The sequence below is a fragment of the Adiantum capillus-veneris genome, chromosome 15 (genome assembly GCF_014529385.1).
Source record: "Adiantum capillus-veneris isolate H3 chromosome 15, ASM1452938v2, whole genome shotgun sequence".
In the NCBI taxonomy this organism is placed as follows: Eukaryota; Viridiplantae; Streptophyta; class Polypodiopsida; order Polypodiales; family Pteridaceae; genus Adiantum; species Adiantum capillus-veneris.
Window position 1 is genome coordinate 108,659,092 of NC_140945.1, and position 23,210 is coordinate 108,682,301.

Below are 23,210 nucleotides of genomic sequence, written 5' to 3' on the forward strand. Positions count from 1 at the left end.
GCTAGAGTCTACTTGCTAAATTAGAAAGGAATCTAGTAAAATTAAACTTACCCTTGGCCTTTAGAGCCTCGCCTTTGTGCAAAATCCACAGCATTGTCATTGGGATGTTCTAAGAGGCTAGTCCTGAAACCTACTAAATTTAGACTTTCTCTGGCAAGTTTAAATTTTACCATAAGGCTTGCCAAGCTTCATACTTCATGAGTAAATTTAAATACTTGACATTTACACAACTAGTTTCTATTTTTAGACTCTTATAATTGCTTTAATTGATCCCTTTTATCTTGTGCCTTTGATCAAGGTTTCTCGAGATAGTTTTATCCTTCCTTGATTTGTACCTTTGACTTGGCATAATTAAATAGCAATTATCCTTGTTCTTTTAGAGACTTCTTTCCTTTGGTCCAAAGCCTTTGACCAAACTAATTCTATAAGCACTTTAATCAACTTCAATTGTCCTCTTTTATTTACCCCAGACTTTATTGGCCAATTTAAGATGAAAATTAATTTTCATGACATTACCTCTCCCTTGAAATCATAATCGTTTTCCACTATGGACTAGGGAAAATAAAGTCATAGCTAGTCCGTTTACTTTGGGTAGAGGACCTCTTTTTACCCGTCGACATCCTTCCATAGTGGTGACTAATTCCACTTGGTGCTTGGCAAACTTAGCTACTCTCAAGGGAGTAGAAATGTACTTCTATTGGCCAACAATGAAGGGAAAATTAAGATAGATTGTGGTAAAATTAAACTTACCCTTGGGCTTTAGAGCTTCACCTCCTATGAAAAATCCTCAACGCAGCCCTTGGGAGGTTCTAAGAAGTTGGTCCAGAGACCTGAAAAATTTAGAGCTGCTTAATTTTGACTTTCTCTTGCACGTTTAAATTTTACCCTAAGGCTTCCCAGGCTTCATACTTGGAGTCTAATAAGTAAATTTGATTGCTTCAAATTTTCACAGGTAGTTTCCATGTTTAGACCCCTATAATTTCTCCAATCAATCCTTGTGCCTTTGATGAAGGTTGCTTGGCATAGTTTTATCCTTCCTTGATATGTACCTTTGACTTGGACTACTTAAATAGCAACTATCCTTGCTCTTTTATAGAACTTCTTTCCTTTGGTCCCAAGCCTTTGATTCAAGTAAATCTATATGCACTTTAAACAAGTTCACTTGTTCTCTTTTATTTTCTGTAGACTTGGAGAATACTTTTAGAATGTTAGAACTTAATTTTCACAACATTATCCTCCATTTTCTCTTCTTTGTTGGATTTGTTTAAACAACAACCCTAGGCCAGATAGAAGTCCCACTCCCACACTTAGTGTCACTTTCCTTCCGTATTATCTTCTTTGGAGGGGTTTGTTGGAATTAGGGTTGCAGAGAAATGCACACGGCTTGGAGAAGATGAAGGAAGGCAATGGAAAGATAGATAGCCCTAGAGTGATGCGCATATATAGAATGCACGGGGGAAAAAAACCTCCTATAGAGGGAAAAAATGCCCCTGCGGTCCTAATGTGTTCACACACATCACTACCACATGTATATGGTAACAAATCCCCCCAGGAGTGATGCAGTGAACGAGAGCTGGCACATGAGTAATGGGAAGTCCCATGCCCTGAGGACATAATCAGTCCACAAAGGGGAGCAAGCCCAAAGCTTTGCAGAAAGCTTTGAGCTTCTCACGAGACAATGCCTTTGTGAAAAGGTATGCAAGGTTGTCCTGTATTGGCACATAGCCAAGCTGATCTCTCCTGCTGAGAGCCTCTCCCTAACATAGTGGTAATGCACCTCAATGTGCTTTGTGCAAGCATGAAAAACTGGGTTTCTCACAACTGCCAATGCGCTCGGATTGTCAGTGTAGATAGTGTTGGCAGTGTCCTGTCCAACACCCAAATCCGCCATAAGGCGTCTGAGCCATACACACTCAACCGTAGCTGTGAAGATTGCCCTGTACTCAGCCTCACAACTAGAAGTGGCCATAGTAGGTTGCTTCTTGCTCAACCATGATATATGAATTGCCAAGCATGAAACAAAAACCACTAGTGGACACTCTCGTGTCAAAACAACCAACCCAATCTGAGTCCGAAAAAGCATGTAAGTATGGTGGCAATGATCCCCCCTTGACATAAAACAAGCCAAGATGTAAAGTGCCACTAAGGTAGCGGAAAATCCTATTGATAGTGTGCCAATGCTTAGACCCTGGTCTATCCATAAATCTGCTGACCTGTGAGACTGCAAACTGAATATCCGGCTTCGTGTATCATACATTAATGAGGTAGCCAACAGCAATTTGGTAAAGAGTGACATCAGCAAGGTCACTAGCATCATGTAGACTCAACTTCAAACCTATTTCCATGGGAGTGGCAATAGGTTTGAAATCCTCAATTCCAAACTTACATATAGCAATGTCTCTATGTAACTTTTCTGACACAAGGCAATACCACCATCACACTGCTTAAACTGTATACCCAAGTAATGATGCAACAGCCCCAAATCTTTCATCTTGAAATTAGCATTCAAATCAGCCTTGAATTCAGAAATATGTCTCTCATTTGGTCCAGTGATCAACAAATCATCGACATAAAGAACCACAATGAGAAGTACATCACCCCCACGCTTTACATACAATGTGCTTTATGTTGGACTGTTTATGAAAGCCTTGTTTGACCAAATGAGTGTCAGCTTTCTCATACCAAGCACGAGGAGATTGCTTCGACCCATACAAACCTTCTTACATCTGCACACTTTGTCCTCTTGTCCTTTCTTGACAAAACCGCAAAGTTGCGTTACATAAACTTCCTCAAATATGTCACCATTCAAGAAAGCAGTAACAATGTCTGGTTGATGTACATCCCAACCAAAATGAGTTGCCAATGCACATAGAAAACGCACAGTAGTCATACGACAAGTGGGAGCAAAAGTCTCTTCATAATCTATGCCTTTTTGTTGTGCATAACCCTTTGCAACAAGTCGAGCCTTATGGCGATCGATCTCACGATCCGGCTTGCGTTTCAACTTGTAAACCCACTTCGTACCAATGGCCTTTTTGCTAGGAGGCAAATCACATAAAGTCCATGTGTCATTTTCTATAAGTGCATCATATTCTGATTGCATGGCAGCCATCCAATTTTTTGAATTCTATGCTTCATCAAAAGACTGAGGTTCCTCAACATCATGTAAGCTAGACATAGCCAAATCATAACAATCTGATGCATAAGATGCATGGCGAGAGCCTGAATGAGTACGACTAGACAAAGGTTTATCCAATTTACTATCATGCAATGTATGCACCAGCCATTTTGGCATACCTCTAGCCTGCTCATTTTCAGCCCTTTCCTCATCAAGTACATCATGTACATCTACATCAGTAATAGGCTGATATGTAACATTTTTAGAAACCCCCATAGGTTGTACATTTGCCTCATTGGAATTTACATTCAAACCTCCACCATTGAAAAGAGGCAACAAAGTGTTATAATTGTCCTGTGAGCTTACATTATTGTCTCTAGTACATGACAGCAAGGGCTGAACAGAATCTTCCACAAACACTACATCCCGTGAAACCAGAATATGCTTTGTTTGCGGATGATACAACCTGTAACGTTTGCTTTCAGCACTATAACAAAAAAAAATATATTTGACAACCTTAACATCCAATTTTCTATGTTGTGTTTGTGGCACCAAAGCATATGCCAAACAGCCAAAAACACGCATGTACTCAATAGAAGGCTTTCTACCATGCCATGCTTCATATGGAGTAATAGACTTCAAAGCTTTCGTAGGACACATGTTAAGTACATAAGTGGCACACATGATGGCCTCAAGCAAAAAAGAATGCGGCAAAGCTTGACTTTTGACCATACATCGTGCCATTTTCGTAAGTGACTTGTTTTTCCTCTCAGCAATACCATTTTGTTGAGGTGTATAAGGCACTGTACATTGGTGTTTTATCCCACGACTAGCAAGAAATGCATTAAATTCATGAGACATATACTCCCCCCCTCGATCGGAACAGAGGGTGCCCATAGTACATTTCGACACATTTTCAGCCATAGCCAAAAAAAAATTGAAGCACATAAAACCTTTGGACTTCACTTTAAGCGGAAATACCCATGCATGCCTAGAGTAATCATCAATGAAAGTCACGAAGTAAAGGTAATTGCCCAAGGACGAAGTTTGCATGGGCCCACAAACATCACTATGCACAAGCTGCAACCTACATGTGGCCCTAACTGAACCATCCTTTGGAAACTTCGAACGCTGCATCTTACCGAAAATACAGCCTTCACAAACATGTTTGACGGGTGCTTCAAGAGGTGGCAAAGAAGCAACCATATCAGATTTCTACAAACGCGGCAAACTGGCAAAATTCGGATGACCAAACGTGCATGCCAAAGTTTTGCATCTGAAATAGCCCTTGAATCTGTAACTGCATTTGCAAAATTTTGTCCACACTTGTCATACAAAGTGAGCTTATATAGCCCACGGCACAAAAGCCCAGATGCAACAATTTCATCACCAAAACTGAGATCATGACATGTACATCTGTCATCCACAAATTTGACTACAAGTCCAAGTCTAGCAAGTGCAGATACAGAAAAAAGATTCTTCTTGATCTCAGGTACATAAAGTGCATCAACAAGTGTGAAAGAATTTCCATTTGCAGCAGTAAGCACAATCTTTCCAACTCCCTGAACCAGATAAGAGGCATTGTTGGCACAAGTGATTGAATTCCCATGAGGGACAGACTCGAGAGAGGTGAACAATTCACGATGTGAGGTAATGTGCTTTGTAGCACCACTATCAAAATACCACACATGTGAATCTGCAGCAAGTGACATGCATGCATCATGGACAGTAGGATTGTAAGTGCACTCTGCACTAAAAGCCCATTCTACATCAACATCAGCATCACAGTCTCCTTTCACAGAAGAATCAACCAATGGCTGTATTGGTAGTGGAACCAGCATTTGCAGTGGAACCACCCTCTTTGTTCTGAGCCTCTTTCGCCTTCAACTTAGGAAACTGCTTGATCGAGTGAAGATTAGCTTTATAATAATGGCAACGCATCTTCTTTTTGCCCTTATCACCAGAATTGCCAGAAGAAGTGCTGCCAGTAGAAGCATTGGGAACATAAGTTTTGCCAGTCGCACCACAACCATAAGAAGTGGTTGCATTGTTGTTACCACCCTTTCTTTGAGAACAATAAAAGCATGTTCAACTTCACGCTGTCTAGTCCTGTTTTTTCTGGAAAGTGACTCTTGCAACAACAATGTGCATAATGCATCAAACTTGACAACTTCAGGATTTCCTTGGGTCATAAGTCTCCAAGTACTAACAAAGGTCTGGTAAGAATCTGGTAAGGCATCAAGAACAGTTTGCACAAGGGAACTGTCTAAGATGACTTCACCTGCAAAAATAAGTTGCTCATTGATATCCTTGACACCAGCAAGGAAAGTGTCCATATCATCTTCCTCATGCATAATCTTCGATTCCAGCTCTTTACACAACAAAGTGATTTTAGCCTCATTGCGACTTGCATACAGACCAGCCAAAATAACCCAAGCCTGTTTTCAGATTTTGCTGAACGAATGTGAGGAACAATCGTGGGCTTCACAGACAACGCAATCATTGCATGAGCCTGTGCATCCTTTACATCCCAACGAGATTGTTCTGTCGTAGGCAAAACGACTCTAATAGAAGCAATTCTTGCAGCAAGACCTACAACATCCTCAACATCGCTTGCATCCTCAGAACCAGGGCGTACATCAATGCCCTGCATAATATTCCAGACGCTCTTTGACACAAGAACATGTTGCATCATGTAAGCCCACATAGGGTAATTATCCCCATCCAATCTGTCCTCAGCAAAAAACATCTTGAACACATCTATGTTGTTGTCAACCATGGTAAATGTTGCACTGATGTGAAAACCACCCAAAAAGAGGAGAAACAAAGCAGGAACAACATGTGCTATATAGTACAAACCATAGAAGACTGTAAGGCACTTGTTATACAGAAAACAACACTTATAAAAATTCTGCACAAAATGACAAAATAGCATGTGCAGTACTAGTAGCCTGTAGTGGAAACGGAGGCCGTATGAGCCCGAATCAAAAATCTGAGCCTGAAATTTTTGTCTACCTGCGAACGCTTGCCAAAGCTCACAAAAATTGGAGAAACTGAGTAGGCATGTGCTGGAGAAACTGGCGATTGAGCCCGAGAGGACACAATCTACTCTGATACCAATTGTTGGAATTAGGGTTGCAGAGAAATGCACACAGCTTGGAGAAGACGAGGGAAGCTCAAGGCACACAACTGAGAGTGTGTTACTTAGTGTGCAATGTAAAGATAGATAGCCCTAGAGTGATGGGCATATATACAATGCACGGGGGGAAAAAACCTCCTAAAGAGGGAAAAAAATGCCCCGGTTGTCCTAGTGTGTTCATACACATCACTACCACATGTATATGGTAACATGATTATATTCATTGTTTTCTCTTAAATAGGTATGTCACCCTAACCCCAACTACAAAAGGGTATGAAATGTTAGGCTATGCAGTTTGGTTGAATTCAATAGTCATCTCCTCTTGCACCTTCTATGAAAACCCTTTTTGCATTTACTTCTCTCTAAATGATTTCTATAGTTAGTTGCTCAAACTTCTCATATGTCTTTGAGAGCATTGTCTGTTCAAAAGACATGAGATCATACCACTTAATTTTGCTTTCTTCAATAACATGTTTGCTTCCCTTTTGGTAAGTTTTTGTCTTTCCGATTGGCCATATCTATCCATATGTTTGGCTATATGGTTGATTGTGTTGTGTTCTTGCTTTAAACAAATGTCATGCTTGTTGATGATACATCTAGGATATTCTTATCTGGTAATACCAAAGATTATCCTAGATATCCCAAAGATAGCCTTCAACATAAAATATGGTCATTTTGAATTTATAGTGATGTCCTTTGGTCTGACTAATGCACTAGCTACGTTAAATAGATTAATGGAGGATATTTTTAGGCCTTAACTAGACAAATGTGTTCTTCTCTTCTTTGATGATAATCTCATCTACTCAAAGAATGTGGAGAAATGCAAAGTCCTCTTGAGGAAGGTGCTAGAACTTATTCAACAACACAAACTATATGCTAGGATGAGAAAATATATCTTCTTCTCTCCAGAAATGGAATACTTGAGATTTATCATTTCTCAAGAAAGTATCTTAATGGACTTTGCCAAAGTTTGATACCCGTTTTACTGGTGCCATTCATCTAATGCATATCTAATTTAAGTGGGCTTAAAGGATTCTTGGGAATCATGGAAATCTTTATAAAGGCCTTTTGCATTATTTACCCCCAAGGAAGGAAAAATTAGTTGGAGATCCTCTTTTTGATTCTTGTATCTATACCCAACAACCCTATTTGTAAAAACATCAAGGAATATGCATTATTAGGTTTGGTTTATCAAAGGATCTTACCTTGTTTATATTGGAGAATCAAGGAATAATCCATCCATGTGGCACTTCACATATAATGACCATTGTCTCTATGATAGAGATAGATTATGTGCACCAAAGGACACTAACCTAAGGAAGGATGTCTTAATCAAATCCCATAATAGTCCCACTTCAAGACACCCAAGGTATGCAAAAACCCTCAATGCTATGCCTAAACACTTCTATTGGAGTCCAAAGGCAGATGTTATATGCTATGTTTGCCAATGCTTGACATCCAAAGGATCAAGGTAGAGAGAATTAAACACCTTGGTAGACTTCACAAAACCAAATTTCCAATGGTAAGAGATTTGAACAATGATACAAAAAAGAAGGAAAAATTTTCATAATTATATCCAATGGGGAGTAGTCTATCACTTAGGAGGTATAAAAAGCTTTACGCCACATTATAGTGGATCCAATGAAGTAATCAAGTGCATGAGTACTCAAGTTTACAATTTGAAGTTGCTCGCTCATCCAAAATCCATGATGTACTTCATGTAAGCTTATTGAAATGCTATATTCATAGTGATGAGCAACTCCTTGATGTTGAACAAAAGCTGCAATGCTAACCCAAAACATCTTGGAGATCTAATTCTCTAGAATTTTGGAAACTTAAGAGAAATTTTTAAAAAATATAATTCTTAGAGAACACCTTGTCCATTGGCACGACTATCCTGAGAACATCTCAAATCCCTAAGTTGGAGAGTTTTTAATATATCTCATATTTGTAAATAATTTTTTTTTGTCCATTCAAAACTATATTTTTTAAGTTTATAAGAAATTTTTAAGTGTATTAATGTTAGGGGCTAACTAAAGTAAATGGTTTTGAAATTGGACATTGTATGTAGGAGTTATGTTATAGAGCTTAGAAGGCTTGGTAACCCCTACTTTTAAAAAGTGTGCGTTGAATATTTTGGCCTTCAAAAAATCTGGGTAAAAAGAACTCATAAAAAAGGTAGGTCAAGCCTGATTCAAAGCTGGATAAAAGGGATAGACAAAGTTGACTACATGAAAAGAAGAGGCAGGAAAGACACGTAACCAAAATTAGGGACATGCAAGGGAAAGGGCTGACAAGTATGTGCTAAAAATAATGCACCTTGAAGGCCTATATAAAGAGGGCAAGCAAACATTATGTGCGGTGATGAGAGTACATCCATCCCGCAATCTTGTTTCCTTCTTCCCCACCACAACGGTGACAAGGTGGCAACTAAGGTATAGTCCTTGGCATCCTTGGAAAAAAGCCTCTACAAAGGATTCATTGGCTTTGTGTGAAGGACAATCATTTGCTTGAAGTCAAAATTTCTTGGGAGGTTTCCCATCTCAATAGTCAAAACTAACCATTGAGTTAAACCTCTTTGTTTTCTATATGTCCAAAAGAATGTGGGGTTAAACTTGAATTTTTTTGTCCACCTACCATGCGTAGAAGAAGCATATGAAGGAATATTTGAATGAAGTTAAGTATGCATATAAGTGGGTATGTTATGGACATGTGCATGAGTAATTAGGGAATAGAATCCTTTTTTATATATTTTAAGCTCTAATTTCTTGTCTTGGTAAGTCAAATTATCAATTTTTTTCTTTTTTCATACATGCTTTACCTTATTAAGAGAAGCATATGATGTCCCAAAAATGGTCAAGAAATATTATTTGCATCACAAGAGACGAGAATGTGTTTACTTAGTCAAGTTGATAAGTGTTTTCTACTGAAAGAAATGTTTAGTTTTAAGTTGAACATATTTAAACACCATTAAAAAGAATTCATTGAGAAGAAAGTTATTGATAGGGATACTTCTTTCCAAATGGAACTTATGATTAGCGAGAAAATACCATGGTTAATGGAGAATAAGTTATGGATAGAAGCTCTTGTATCTTGTGGTGAGAGTGTCCAAACAAGTAGAAAAATAAGAAGATTTTTTTGGATTCGTGGCTACCAAATAAGAAAACATTTTCAAAGGCTATGTTGGTTATATAGAGAAAAGTCCGTGGATAGTAGAAAATGATAACAACGGAAAATTTATTTTATTAAATGTTAGGATTGTTTTCACGAGGCCGTGTTCTTGGGGGGTGCACCTTTAAGTAACTACTCATATAACATGCGTTCAAAGGGTATTAAAAAAACCCCTTTACTTACATGCTCAAGGTAATAAAATGACCCTTTTTCCTTTAAAAACTTGTGGATTTTTTTCTAAAATCAATTAAAAACCCCCTTTTGTTAATGTAATCATGTTAAAATGTTAAAATTTTGGCAATTACCAAAACCATTCATTTGAACTCACGTAGTAACTTACATGTCTAAGAGGTGAGCCCCTTGAGGCCACGTTGGAGAAAAGATTATTTGAGTGATGTTCGCTCGATGTTTGTAGGGTTGTATGAAATGAAAATATGGTAAATAATAATAAAGAAACCGTGATTGTATATGTAAAACAACATGGTAGTAACTAAAAAACAACACAAATGGGTGAGTGTGGTGTGGAAAGATGGAGACTGGTATCCATTTGGAACTATGCCTATGGATGGGTGGATCCAATTAGATGGGTACTTCTCACAAAACTAGTTATTAAGTCTCCTACCATATCCAAGAATTCATGGATGGGGGGCGTGCCTCTTAAACATGGGGAAAAATGTGTCATATATAAATCCTAGGAATATTGTGACTTTATTCTAGCTATATTAGGATCTTATCTCCCATCATAACCTTTGAGTTATTGACATGTCTTGTGGTGTAGAACCCTTGCATCCACGATCGTGAAAAATAGAGACCTCCCTCACTTCTATTGCTCATATCCTTACTTCTCTAAATTGGAACGTGTTGTTGATGGATTCAAAGAACAAAAGAAGGCCTATGTATCAAGTTTCCCCACCAGCCTTCAGTTTGGGGATCTTTTAGCTGTATGGAGATAGTTGTTGTAAAACTTGAAGAGTGAAGATATAAGTACTCTTGTACTTATTTCAAGTTGGACTTGCAACAAATCCTAATGTGTCCTACAACAAAATCTTGCATTCCAAGAATTTTTCATTGCTCTGTATGCCATGCAACTTCTTCATATATAATAGCTTAAAGCAAGCATGTAACATGCACTCAAGCACCAAACAATGCATGCTACCCTATGCATGACAATGATGACAGTTTGCATGCACTCAGGGAAAATCTCTACTTTTTATATCCCGCGCATCACAAAGAAAAACTTTTGCATGCATTTAGGTAGAGATAATTGCATTTGCTACCCTATGTATTTCAAAAACAACATCTTGCATGCGCTCAAGGAAAAATTGCTACATTTGTTATCCTATGCATCACAAAGATACCATTGTGTGTGCATTTGAGTAGCAAGAACAATATGTTCTACCATATGCATCACAAAGATGGCATCATATCTATGCCTACATAATCCTCTTCCATTACATGCTATCTCCCCTTGGGGTGATACCTTGTCCCTGTGAGAGACTTAGCATGCACTAAAAAGAGGTAATACCTCCTCATTAGAGGTTTCACATTGATCATGGTGAAACCCATAATTAAGATTCTCAAAATCCATTAATATTGGTGATAGGAAACCATGAACCAAGGAAAAATATGAAGATAAAATACATGATCATGAATCTAATGGAGTGAGGCCAAAACTCAATTTGGAGAGGGTTGTGGATATTGAAGCTGACTATTGAATGTGTCTCAGCAACATACAATTGTCAAAGCATGCAATCCCATCAAACATAGAAATTGAATGCCCAATACTATAATGGAACTTGAAAGTTGATAGTACTATCTTGAGGCCAACGTAATGGCAATCAACTACACGTAATTTAAACAAGATGTAGTTGCAAGGACAATCTGAGTGGAACTGCAATATCAAAAGTGGGTATTTCTTGGAGTTCACCCTTAAATATGTCAGATTGAACTATTGAACAAGAATTAAGGAAAGCTTAGCATAGTACCATATCTACCCTCATTTGTAATCAATTAAGAAGGTTTTTACCTTCATTTGCACCTTTTGCATGCAAGATGAATTAAAAATCTTGCTTTCCTTGTTTCATCATTATACTCCAGTTTTCTATCTTCTTTTACAAACATCATGCATGCAACTTGATTTCATAGCCTTGTTGACTTCCTTGTGGCAATTATTACTAAAGTATTTGACAAATATTACGCCATGCTAGAACCAAGAGAGAAATAACCCTTGCTCATTTGTACTCACTCAATGATGGAATATGCCTAAAACCAAGACAAAAGATCAAAGCACTTTGCTCGTCCCTTTACTTGTCTGTATCACATGATCCAAAAGTGATCAAACCTAAGGGCAAAAAAGAGAATTGGATTGATCTTACCCCCTCCTTTGCAATAGATAAAACAATAAAAGACCCATAATTGAAGGTTGAGTAACGTTGTTTAGGGATGTAAATGTGTAGGCTTGAGAAGAAGTTGTAGTTAAAATTTTCATTCATGAAGTCGCCTTGTGATAGCGAGAAAAATCCCACATTCATGAAAAGGCTAATATAGCTTTCTTAAAAAGTTAAATGTTGAAATTCTTGTGTAAAATTTAATTTTTGATGCAGCCAAGAATAGAATAGAGCATTTGGCTATCCTTGTTTTGCAACTCCAACTTGGCCTTGGTGGTGTTTGCTCCTTGTCTTGCACCACCAAATTTTCCTAGGGTTGTCATGCAAGCATTCTTGCACCATACCCATGCAACCTCTTGTTAGGCTGTCGAGGGTTAAGCAAAGGATCATTCATGATAAGATAATTATAAATACACTTATGAAGAGAGTGGAATGAAAATAAAACTTGGTTATCAAAGGAGATCAAAGAGAGTATAAGAGGACTCTCTTTATAGCCTTGAGATAGGTTTAAAATAAGGGTAGTAAAATGTGTAGCACACAACGAGAGAGAGAGAGAGAGAGAGAGAGAGAGAGAGAGAGAGAGAGTCCAAGTGCATGCCAAAAGCATCACTAGGAAAAGAGGTCAACTCTAGAAGTTAGAGGCTAAATTTGGAAGCTACTACAAGCACCAAATGACCATCTCATTTCACATAATATCATTTCATATAATCTCATCTCATGTGAATGTCCTAAGGCTAGGCTCATAAGCTAAATCCCATTCTGTATACTTCACACAAGAGAATTTTTAACATGAAATATTTAAGATAAAATACTCTAAACGATTTGGTTAATCATTGGTTTGAAGTGTTTGAACTTATTCATAGTAGTTTTGGAGATTCATGCAAAACATTGTCTCTATTGTATGCACGACATTAGAGAAGAGCATGTTCTTTACGCATCTACGTGATAGTATACACACCATACACATGCTTCAACATGTCAAAAAATGACTAAAGAAGCATGAATCAACATTGTACACTTTTAGCAAGCCCATACATGCCTATATACATGTAAAAGCACCAACCAAGCACATAGTTTTCCTACATGAAACAAAAACGGAAGTAGAGAGAGAAATAGATGGTGGCTATGGGATGTGAGCCTCTTGCTATAACAAAGGAGTAGGTTCCAATAAATGAAAGGCTGCTTACTTTAATGAGAGAGATCTTGCACGTCGATTCTAGAGATGGTGATAAAGAGCTTGTTCCACCATTGATAAATAAGTATGAGATTTACTGCATTTGTGAGTATTTGTACTTGTTTGTATCTGTATCTATATCTATATTTTTTTGTAAGTGCACACAATTGCTCCTTATATTGTTCTCTATCCATGCAAAGTGGATCCCAAGAAAAAATAGCACACCCAACTTTTGATTCTAAAAAACTTGCTTGTTTTGTAAAAATCTATTCCCTTGCTCTAAAAACATGGATTGCTTTTGGGAGTCAACTCTTAGCCCATGACCATCCCATTTTAGACATAATTAAATTGATCAAAAGGGAATCTTTTTAACTAATACAATTGTAGGTGAAGTCAAATCTACCGCCCCACCCTGGCATAATCATGATGGTCACCATACCACCTTGGTGTATTTATGGTGCCGCATTTCAATAAAATAGTTCCTGTCATTTTCTTCTTAGTGGAATGTCTATTCTACACTTATCTGGTGGCGTGTTGGTGGGGCACCACAATGGACGTCTATAGCATAGCTATCTCGCACTAGCATAATATGTCAATACTCACGGAAGTGACTCAAATGGGCCATGGAGACTCATTGAGGGTGTCAACTTCAAGAAGTGAACCTAGCAAGCAAACATATGAGCCCAACAAGCTAATCATCACTTCTTGAGGATGTCAACCTCAAGAAGTGAACCTAGCAAGAAAATATATCAACCAACAAGCTAATCATCACACTCTGATTGGAAAATCTGCCTATGTCCTATCTCGCCACTCTAGGTCATCATGAGAGTCACAAAACTTTAAGGGAAGTTATACTATGTCTAATGACACAAGTCTACCAAGTCTCGTGGTTATCTGAGAAGGTACCAAAATCACAATCCATCATGTACCACGTCATAACAACTGTAGCTAAATTGTCTAGATAGGTCACCCTAAGGTCTAATAACACTCTCTTATGGTCAAAATGTCAAAAAATAGTGATTTCAACACTCAAATCTGTAGATAGGAATGATAGACGTGTAGTCTTGAACCATAGCAAAACTTGAAATGCTTATACCTAACTGAAAAATCAAGAGAAAAGGAACACAATGCACTTTTTGGAATCCAATTTGGATTACTAGATCATGAGAAAAATGGATTACAAGTCGTAGTTGAGTAGCCACTTATGGTCATTTGGAATCCAATTTGGATTACTAGATCATGAGAAAAATGGATTACAAGTCGTAGTTGAGTAGCCACTTATAGTCATTTGGAATCCAATTTGGATTACTAGATCATGAGAAAAATGGATTACAAGTCGTAGTTGAGTAGCCACTTATAATCATACAAAGTGAGTGGGTGTGTGATGGTGATGCTGGTTGTTGAAAATAGGGTTGTAGGGAAACACACACAGCTTGGAGAAGACAAAGTAAGGTCAAGGCACACAACAAAGCATAGTATTACTTAGTGTGCGCAATGGAAAGATAAGATAGCCCTACAATAATGGGCGTATATACAATGCACGGGGGAAAAAACCTTTCAGTGAGGGAAAAAAATGCCATGGCGGTCCTAAGTGTGTTCACACACATCACTACCACATGTATATGGTAATATCTTCTAGATTTTTGATTAGGGAAATCATAAAAATTTCACCTCTTTGTCGTTTGGTTTTGTTTCATTTTTAGAGCTACTTGATAGCTCGTCCTCAGCCTCTATCTCAAGAACATTGTCTCATGAATCCTAGAATTCTTTGTCAATTTCATCTCTCTTAGATCTCTGATGGACACTTCATCAACTATGCGTTTGCATTCAAATGTTTCATGAGAATCTTGGTCCTCAGTCTCTGACATTGACTCCAAGATAACACTCAGCATATGGAAGGGTGCTATGTCAAAGCCCTCTTTGTCGAAGAATTTTATTGGAGTTGCTTCATTCACGTATACATCTAGAGTAGCCAATATCTGGTCCCATCCAAAAGATTTGAGCGACTCTTATAGAAATTGTTCTAGAATGTAGTCTTTGTCTTCCATTGGTCTCTCTAAAAAGAAATCCACTCTAATCAGGATCTCGCATTCAGATGCTACACACATCCAAAGATATGCTTTGGCTTGTAACCATGCGTGTATTTCCTTCTCGTTGACCATTGTTGAGTCAAAGTCCTCTATACAAGTTTGACTAACATCTCTATAGTTATGGTTCTTCACGGTAATCTTCATGGTAATCTCCTTATGCCTCAAGTAAATATAAGCGTATCCCCAATCTTGCATCATCTTAAGTTGATGCATTAATGGTCTTCCCAAAATTACATCAAAATTGTTGCTCTTGCTAAAATCCACATGGCAAAGGTATGCTTGTACTCTATTCTGCATGAGGATACTATGATTTGTTCCAACATACCTATTGTTCTTTCTATGTATCCGTCCGCAAGTTTCATTCTTGTTTTTTCTAGAGTTGGTCTCCCCCATTTTTCCCATATTTATTTTGTAGCAACGGCCACTCCAACCCCACTGTCAAGTATAGCAATGGTTTTTACTCCTTTGTGCTCCATTGGTAGGATGGTGTTTCCTTCTTCACCTTCACGATAGTCACCTACCTTGTTTATGGGAAGGGTCTTGCCTTAAGTTTATTTGGTTTTGTCTTACCCTTGTGTTCATCTATGGGAATATCTTGATGAGGAATTTTTAACCCCATCAGTTTTTTCCCACTTCTCCCCGTAGATGCAATCTAATCTGTGGCAGCTTTGAGAGAGTTAATGTACATTGTATTGGAATTGACATCAGTTCATGAAGGTTGTTGGTGTCCATCATCTTTGGAACTGGTTTCCATTGTGAAAGCACTACCTTGACTTTTGATTTCATTTCATGCTATCCTATGAAAGATGGAAAAGTCTTCAATGTTCCAGGTTTACTCTCTGTAAATGTTTCCATTCCTTCATCACCGTATAGAGATTGTATTTCTCCAAGGTAGAACTCATGATCCATATTGATCTTTGTGGTAGGCACAAACTTAAAAGTTGCACTATCAGCTTCTTTATTCCTTATCGTTTCCCATAAGGCCTTTGGCCATAGCTCTTCCACTTCTAGAATGGGCATCATCACTTATGACTTGGCATCATCACTTGTGACTTGGCATCATCTGTGGTATTAGCCACTACCCTTGTGTCTGATGGTGTTTCAATCTCGGGCTTCTTTTGATCAATCATTTCATTTCCTTTGTGCTTAAATTCCTTGTCCCTTTGGTGTATTAACACTTCTTGTCTAGGGATGTTTAGCTTTTCTGGATCCTTTAGAGATTGAGCTATCTCTATGAGACATTTGCACATTTCTAATCTTTGTTTTTTGACTTTAGGATGTGGATATGTCAACCACCTTTGTCTAATTTTTGGTTGGTATTTAGTCTATCCTCATAATCATATGATAGGGCTTCTAAAGGTACTAGCACTCTGTCCACTAAGACTAAACCTCCCGATGATATTTTGAACAATACCGCTCCTTTTGCTCGTTCTTTGTTTTCTTTTTATTTTTAAGTTGCTCCCTTCTTTGTTACAGCTTTATTTATAAGGCCATTTTCTCTTTTATCCTCTTTGCTTTCATTTTGTCTCCTTTGGCTTTCCAAGATTTTGTGTGTCCTTACTGTCAAACTCTCCAATTCCTTTTGAACTGAAACTTTTTGCTCATGCTAGACTAGTGTGCTTTTTGTAGCTTCTTGAGCTTGAGCTCTTGTCACCACATTGATTGGAATCGTTGTCTTGGTTTTGGATCCACTTGAACATGGCACAATCCCAATGATGTTCATTGTAGCTTTCCCTTTATTGTCAGGATTTTTGGGGCAATTTGGAAGTAAATGTTCTATCCCACAAACATCAGAAAACTCAAAAAAGTCTTCTTACATTCTTTGTGTGGACAACAAACTCTTGCCCAATGATCACCTCCACATCCATAGCAAGGACCTTCCTATTGGCATGCTTGTTGAGCCCCCATTGGTTTTCATGTCCTAGGAGGATATCCTCTATGTTTGTAATTTTAATATACTATGAACATGAGTGTTTTCATCCATTGTAAAGTGATTTTTTGTCGGGTGCATGTTGTATGATGGCTCCACGGCTTTGTCTGTGCTGGCCCAAGAAGGATAACCTTCATCAGTATATGCAATACCCTCAGGTTCTCTCTCATAGGTCTGAGTTGGTTCTTTGTAATATGAATTCGATGGCATCATTTGGTGGTTCTCGTGAGTGTTTCTACCACTACGTGTATCTAACAATTGTGCAATTCTCTTGGGGTAATTTGGAAGTTGTTGGCCCAACATTGGTTGAGGTTTACCTCCTCCTTGGGCTGCGTTATTTGGGCCTATTTGGTACCTCGTTGGTGGTGGTAAAGTTGCATCTCCAATGGTCTTTCCCTCACATAATTCTTGTTGTTAAAACACTCATTCCTATCGTGATTAGTATACTTTTTCTCAATCGCACACCACTTCAAGACTCGTGGTACATTTGCTACCACTAGTGGTTGTCATATGTTTTGCTTTGTCGATAGCTTTGGTTCATCCTCATGATCACTTCCTTGACCATTTCACCATTTGGTACATTTTGAGCGTGAACACTCCGCTTTGTTGTGGATTCACTTGCGGTAGAAGAGGCACTATTGGTCATATTGTCCACATCTTTTGTTACCTCTCCGTAATCCTTACAGTTTTTGACTAGATACAATGCTTCTCTAGTGACTTGCTCAAATATTGTGCACACTTTCAAGTGCATGTCTTTTTTTAGATTTTGGTTTTTCAAGCCCTTTATGGAGAGAACTGGTAATATTTTGTCTTGCGATAGCTCTCATACAAGACATCGCTCTATGTATTGCTTGAAGTAAAGTGAAGCATCCTTCACTTTCTCCTACTCCTTCTGCGTGAAAGCATAGATTGAGGACATTGTGTTGTGCTTGATTCCCCATTTAGAGAATTTTTCACAGAATCTGCTCTATGTTGGAAAAATCTCTCCTATTCAATGGTTGGAACTACGTTAAGGCTATTCCTTTTAATGTCAACCCAAATTCTTGTATCGAATATGGAAATCTGCCACTTATTTAGCTCTCAAAACTTGTTTGAAGAGTGAAATATGTGCATATGGATCCCCTGACCCATTGTACTTTTTGGCAACACACTTCACTACTTGAGATGGTCGCATCGGTCATGTTTTGACAACCATTCTCACAATTCCAAGTTCTCTTGTAAGAGTATATCTAGCCTTGTAACCCCACTAAGAATTCTAGTCGACGTTCTCTTGGTGGCTCTCTCCTTCGGTCGCATATCTCTTGCTTTTGTCCAGGTTTTTGGAACTCTTGTTGTATAGAGTGTGTTGGAGCTTCGCTGCTTCAGCTTGTGGTCATAGGAACCCTTGAACTCAAGGATCCAATCGATCTAGGTACTAAAAACTACGGTTGACTAAATGAGTATGTCATTCTTGTTCTATCCATACTCAATCTTTTTCTTTCTTGTCTCATTTCAGATACAGTAGGTCTAAGAGTTCTTGGAGTGACATAATACTATTGAAGTGGGCCTCCAAAGTATCTCCTTACGGTCTATTACACAGTATCTTTGCCCGTATTTATCAAGCATAATTAAATGTATGTAAGAACATACAAGCATTTTTGCTCTGACAATTCTACAATATAAGGCTTGTCGTGCGTATAATATAGTATTTTCTCCCCATTATTGTACTTATACAGCCGCACATAGTGTTGTTTGTGTTGACTCTAGTTGTTTTGTTTACTTGCCTTAGCTTCACATTTGGAATGTCCAACTTAGGCGACTTATCCTTAGGTTCTACGTCAACTTTGTCTTTTGTGCTTGTCATTCCCTATTTGTCCACAATATAGGGATTTTGCATAGTTGGATACATTATACCCTCATCATCTAAGTATCGATCACCACTGTAGTCCACTTGCACTAGGTCCTTGAACTCACTCGGTCTCTCTTCTAACTTTATGCAATAGTGATCCATAACGTCTTTGTAAATTTTGCACTTTGCTCATTTTCAAACAGTTATTTCAAGTGCAATAGTTTCATGGTTGGTGCGGGTTGGGATGGTCCTACTCCCATATTTTTTCCCTCTTTAAAACTCACACTTTTGTATCGCTCAGTCATGTAGGTATAAGATCTCTCTAAGGACGTATCAGGCAAACTTTCCTCTAGAATTGGCTATAAGGCAGGCAATGGTCCTTGATTCACACTCTCTTTCTTTAAGGGATCTTTGCTCTTTATCCAAGTTGATGTAAGTTTGCACTTTCTCTATAGTGTTTAGGTTGGGTTTCTCTATGGAGATAGGGGTGATATAAAACCATACATTAATGGTAAATAAATGCAAGAAAAACTTTGTTTTGGTTTTTTGACCGAATTGACAACCACTACAAATTTGTGATGAGATTGATCTTGGCGACTAGCTTTTCAAGGAGATTGCTAGCTAAGAGCTATTGCAAAAGTTTGTACTACTTAGCATTTCTTTTCTTGATATGTATTTCAACTATGGTGCGCTTACAAATTTTCCTAGTGGATAGTAGATGGCACGTGCAAGCGTGTCCTTTGGCAAGCATGAGCAGGTGGTCCTTTTAAGCAAGGGCAAGGAAGTTGGCAAAGGAATAGTGATGCAATCTCTACCCCACAAAAAGATTCATGGAAGAGACTTCCCAAGAGGCACATTAGGGATCGTTGTCAAATTGGCTTCAACCCCAGGACGACTGGAGTTGCCACATGTATCGCTGATCGATGATGCGGTGTGCATGTTAGGTGCACACCTAACATGCACACCTAACCCTGCAGCACCTAACATGCGGTGTGCATGTTAGGTGCTGCAGTGGACACCATTGTGGCCCGGCCAATAAAATATTTGATAAGTATTAGTTCTATTGAAGATTTTTATATGCATTCTCTCCCAATTAACAGACATTGTTCTGTGTTCAAGTAAAAGAACAAGGTATAAAACCGTCCGGAGCAAAAGGTTCCGCATTTTTTGCTCCATGAGCCATTGGCACAGCCTTAGGAAGCTCTCAAAAATTAGATGTCTAAGGACCTCCTACAAAGGCGATTGGAGCATAGGTAAGCCACAACAAAACCAATAATTGCTTACTAACAAATAAAGATAATAATTGTTTGCAATTTTTTATAAAGACAACAACTAGAACATGATTTCTACCTAGAAACTATTCTGTCCTGAAGCGATCAAGTCAAAAAAAAATTCATGCTAGATGTATATACACAATAGATTTGAAGCCGTTTAAACACATGAAAAAGTCAAAGAGAGAAAGAGAGAATATGGGGAGAGGGGGGCTAGAGATAGTGAGAGGAGGAGAGAGAAGTCAGCAATAGAGAGAGAGAGAGAGGGAGAGGGAAAGGGGAAGGGGGATTGAGAGAGAGGGGAAGGGAGAGAGAGAGAGAGAGAGAGAGAGAGAGAGAGAGAGAGAGAGAGAGAGAGAGAGAGAGCTAAAAGGGAAAGAGTCAGAAATAGATAAAGAGTGACAGGGAGGGGGAGAGAGGAGTTAGAGGATAGTGGGAGGGAGAGGGACAGAAAGATTGAAAGGCGGAGATAGACAGAGAGAGAGAGAGAGAGAGAGAGAGAGAGAGAGAGAGAGAGAGAGAGAGAGGGAAAGAGAGAGGGTGGTAGGGGAAGAAGGGAGTGGGAGAAGAGGACCTTGAGGAAGATAGGAGGAGATGGAGAGAGATCGAGTGGACAAGGAAATGGAGGAAAGTAGGGCGGCTAGGGGAGGAGATGGAGGGAGGAAGTGGAGGATGTTGAAAGAGGAGACTGAGGAGGAGAAGTAAGGGAAGAGGAGGCAGCACATGGGCGGCGAGAGGAGGAAGGGGAGGTAGGAAGGGTGGCCCTCAAAAAAAAAAAAAGGCTCCGTTGAGCTCGCTCGAAGACTTAACTCAATTATCAGCTTGAGTAAAGTTTGTCTTGATCCATGTGCACCACGACCCATTTGCGAACTAACATGACGTCTTCTTGCTGTAGGTGACCCTCACGGGCCTTCTGTGCCCCACCGCCACGAACAAGCCGGCCAAAGGAGCCATTCCGTGGCCTCATGTGCCACAAAGCGACTTTTGATTGCTTGACTTGGAAGGAACCGTTCTGTGGCTCCGTGGCGCAGGGGGCCACAAAATGGCTCCTTCGGCCGGCATGTTCACAGCGGTGGGGCACAAAAGGCCCATGAGGCTTGGGATGGGCGACCACATGACCCCTTATTGCTACTTGCCAACTAACATGCCGGACCCCATGAGAGTACAAACATATGTTGTGAGCACCTTGTGGATATCTATATAAATACATCAGATTGATTGGAGAAATTGACCCAAGTAACCATATTCCAATACAAAACCAATACAAGCTTAAAATGTCAAACACTACATTGCAATTGCCAAACATAGATATGATAATTTCATTGTCAAAATTGTTACATGTTTAAGCTAGCAAAGATTCTTTTTTATAAGTTACAACGGCTTTCCTATATAGGTTTTACGAAAGCAATCATCACCACGAAGGGGAAGTGCTAAGGACATATCTATGGGCTTAATAATCACACGTTTAGCATGGGCCATTGCCAAAACGGTGTCTTGAAAGAGGAATGCAATGATATTCTCCGCTGCTTTTTTCAACGCACCAAGTGCCGCTGCTTGCACCTTGGTCACACTATCTGAGTACTCACAATAATCTCTTTCACGATTCGTAAAAAGGGGGCGTTAAGGATTATAAGCTTTCTACTCTTTTGATACGTGTGGATTTCACGCAATGCACATGTGCTTGATCTCCAGCGACACTTCTTATTGAGAGATGGTGGCGGTGGCGGAGGCTTGGCAGTGCGAGCCCAGGAGGCATTATCGTTGTGGTACGTCTTGCACCTCTCATCACTCTAGTTGGCCTCCTCTACAGCTTGTGGAGGATTCTTCCTCTTCTTCACCATCTTTCCTTTTTGGTGGACGACTACTTTCACCTACTGCTTTAGCTAGGGGTCATTTGGCCTTTTTTGGACTCTTTTGGGGTGGCTTCTTGGGGCTCTTTTGGGTGGCCTTCTTGGCCCTTTCCTCCTCCACTTTCTTCTTTGCTACTTCTCTCTCCCTTGCAAGGTGGCTTGCCTCTTCTGCCCTTTCAAACCTTCTCTATGAGCTCGACCACCTGCTCATCTGTGAGTAGTTGTGCCTCTTGTATTTTGTAACGATCTTTCTGTTTAAGACCTTAGCAATCTTGTCGCATGGGTATCGTAGCTCTTGGAGCTCCTTGTAAGTTGTCTTTGCCTTTACGATCGGATACTTCTCTTCTTCATCATAAAACTATTGCTCCTTTAACCTTTGGGTATCTTGTTGATTGCGATCAAAGTTTGTTTGCTCCTGAAGCTCGCTCTCTGCCCGTAAGTGCTCTGCCTCTGCTTTCAGCTGTTGTAGTTGCTTGATGTTGGGTATTGCTGACTTGTGAGCATGTGGGAGTGGATCAAGACAATCAAAGAATTGCTCAATTGTGATGTTGACAAAGTTTTCTGGGACGTTGTTAGTTTCCATGGCTAGAGGTGAGAGTAGGGAGGAGGAGACGAGAGAGAGAGAGAGAGAGAGAGAGAGAGAGAGAGAGAGAGAGAGAGAGAGAGAGAGAGAGAGAGAGAGAGAGAGAGAGAGAGGGTGGTAGGGGAAGAACGGAGTGGGAGAAGAGGACCTTGAGGAAGATAGGAGGAGATGGAGAGAGATCGAGTGGACGAGGAAATGGAGAAAAGTAGGGCGGCTCGGGGAGGAGATGGAGGGAGGAAGTGGAGGATGTTGAAAGAGGATACTGAGGAGGAGAAGTAAGGGAATAGGAGGCAACACATGAGTGGCGAGAGGAGGAAGGGGATTTAGGAAGGGTAGCCCTCAAAAAAAAAAATCTCGCTGCATTGAGCTCACTTGAAGACTTAACTCAGTTATTAGCTTGAGTAAAGTTTTGTCTTGATCCATGTGCGCCACAAGCCATTTGCGCACTAACATGATGTCTTCTTGCCGTAGGTGAGCCTCATGGGCCTTCTGTGCCCCACCGCCATGAACAAGCCGGCCAAAGGAGCCATTCCGTGGCCTCATGTGCCACAAAGCGACTTTTGATTGTTTGACCTGGAAGGAACCGTTTCGTGGCTCTGTGGCGCACAGGGCCACAAAACGGCTCCTTCAGTCGGCATGTTCACGGTGGTGGGGCCCGTGAGGCTTGGG

The 23,210-nt window shown here is 39.6% G+C and overlaps 1 pseudogene; it reads right to left on the reverse strand.

Annotated features, from left to right (window-relative positions):
* Window positions 1-21,479: 21,479 nt before the first annotated feature.
* LOC147441242 (uncharacterized) lies at window positions 21,480-22,541 on the reverse strand (annotated as a pseudogene).
* Between the last annotated feature and the right edge of the window lie 669 nt (window positions 22,542-23,210).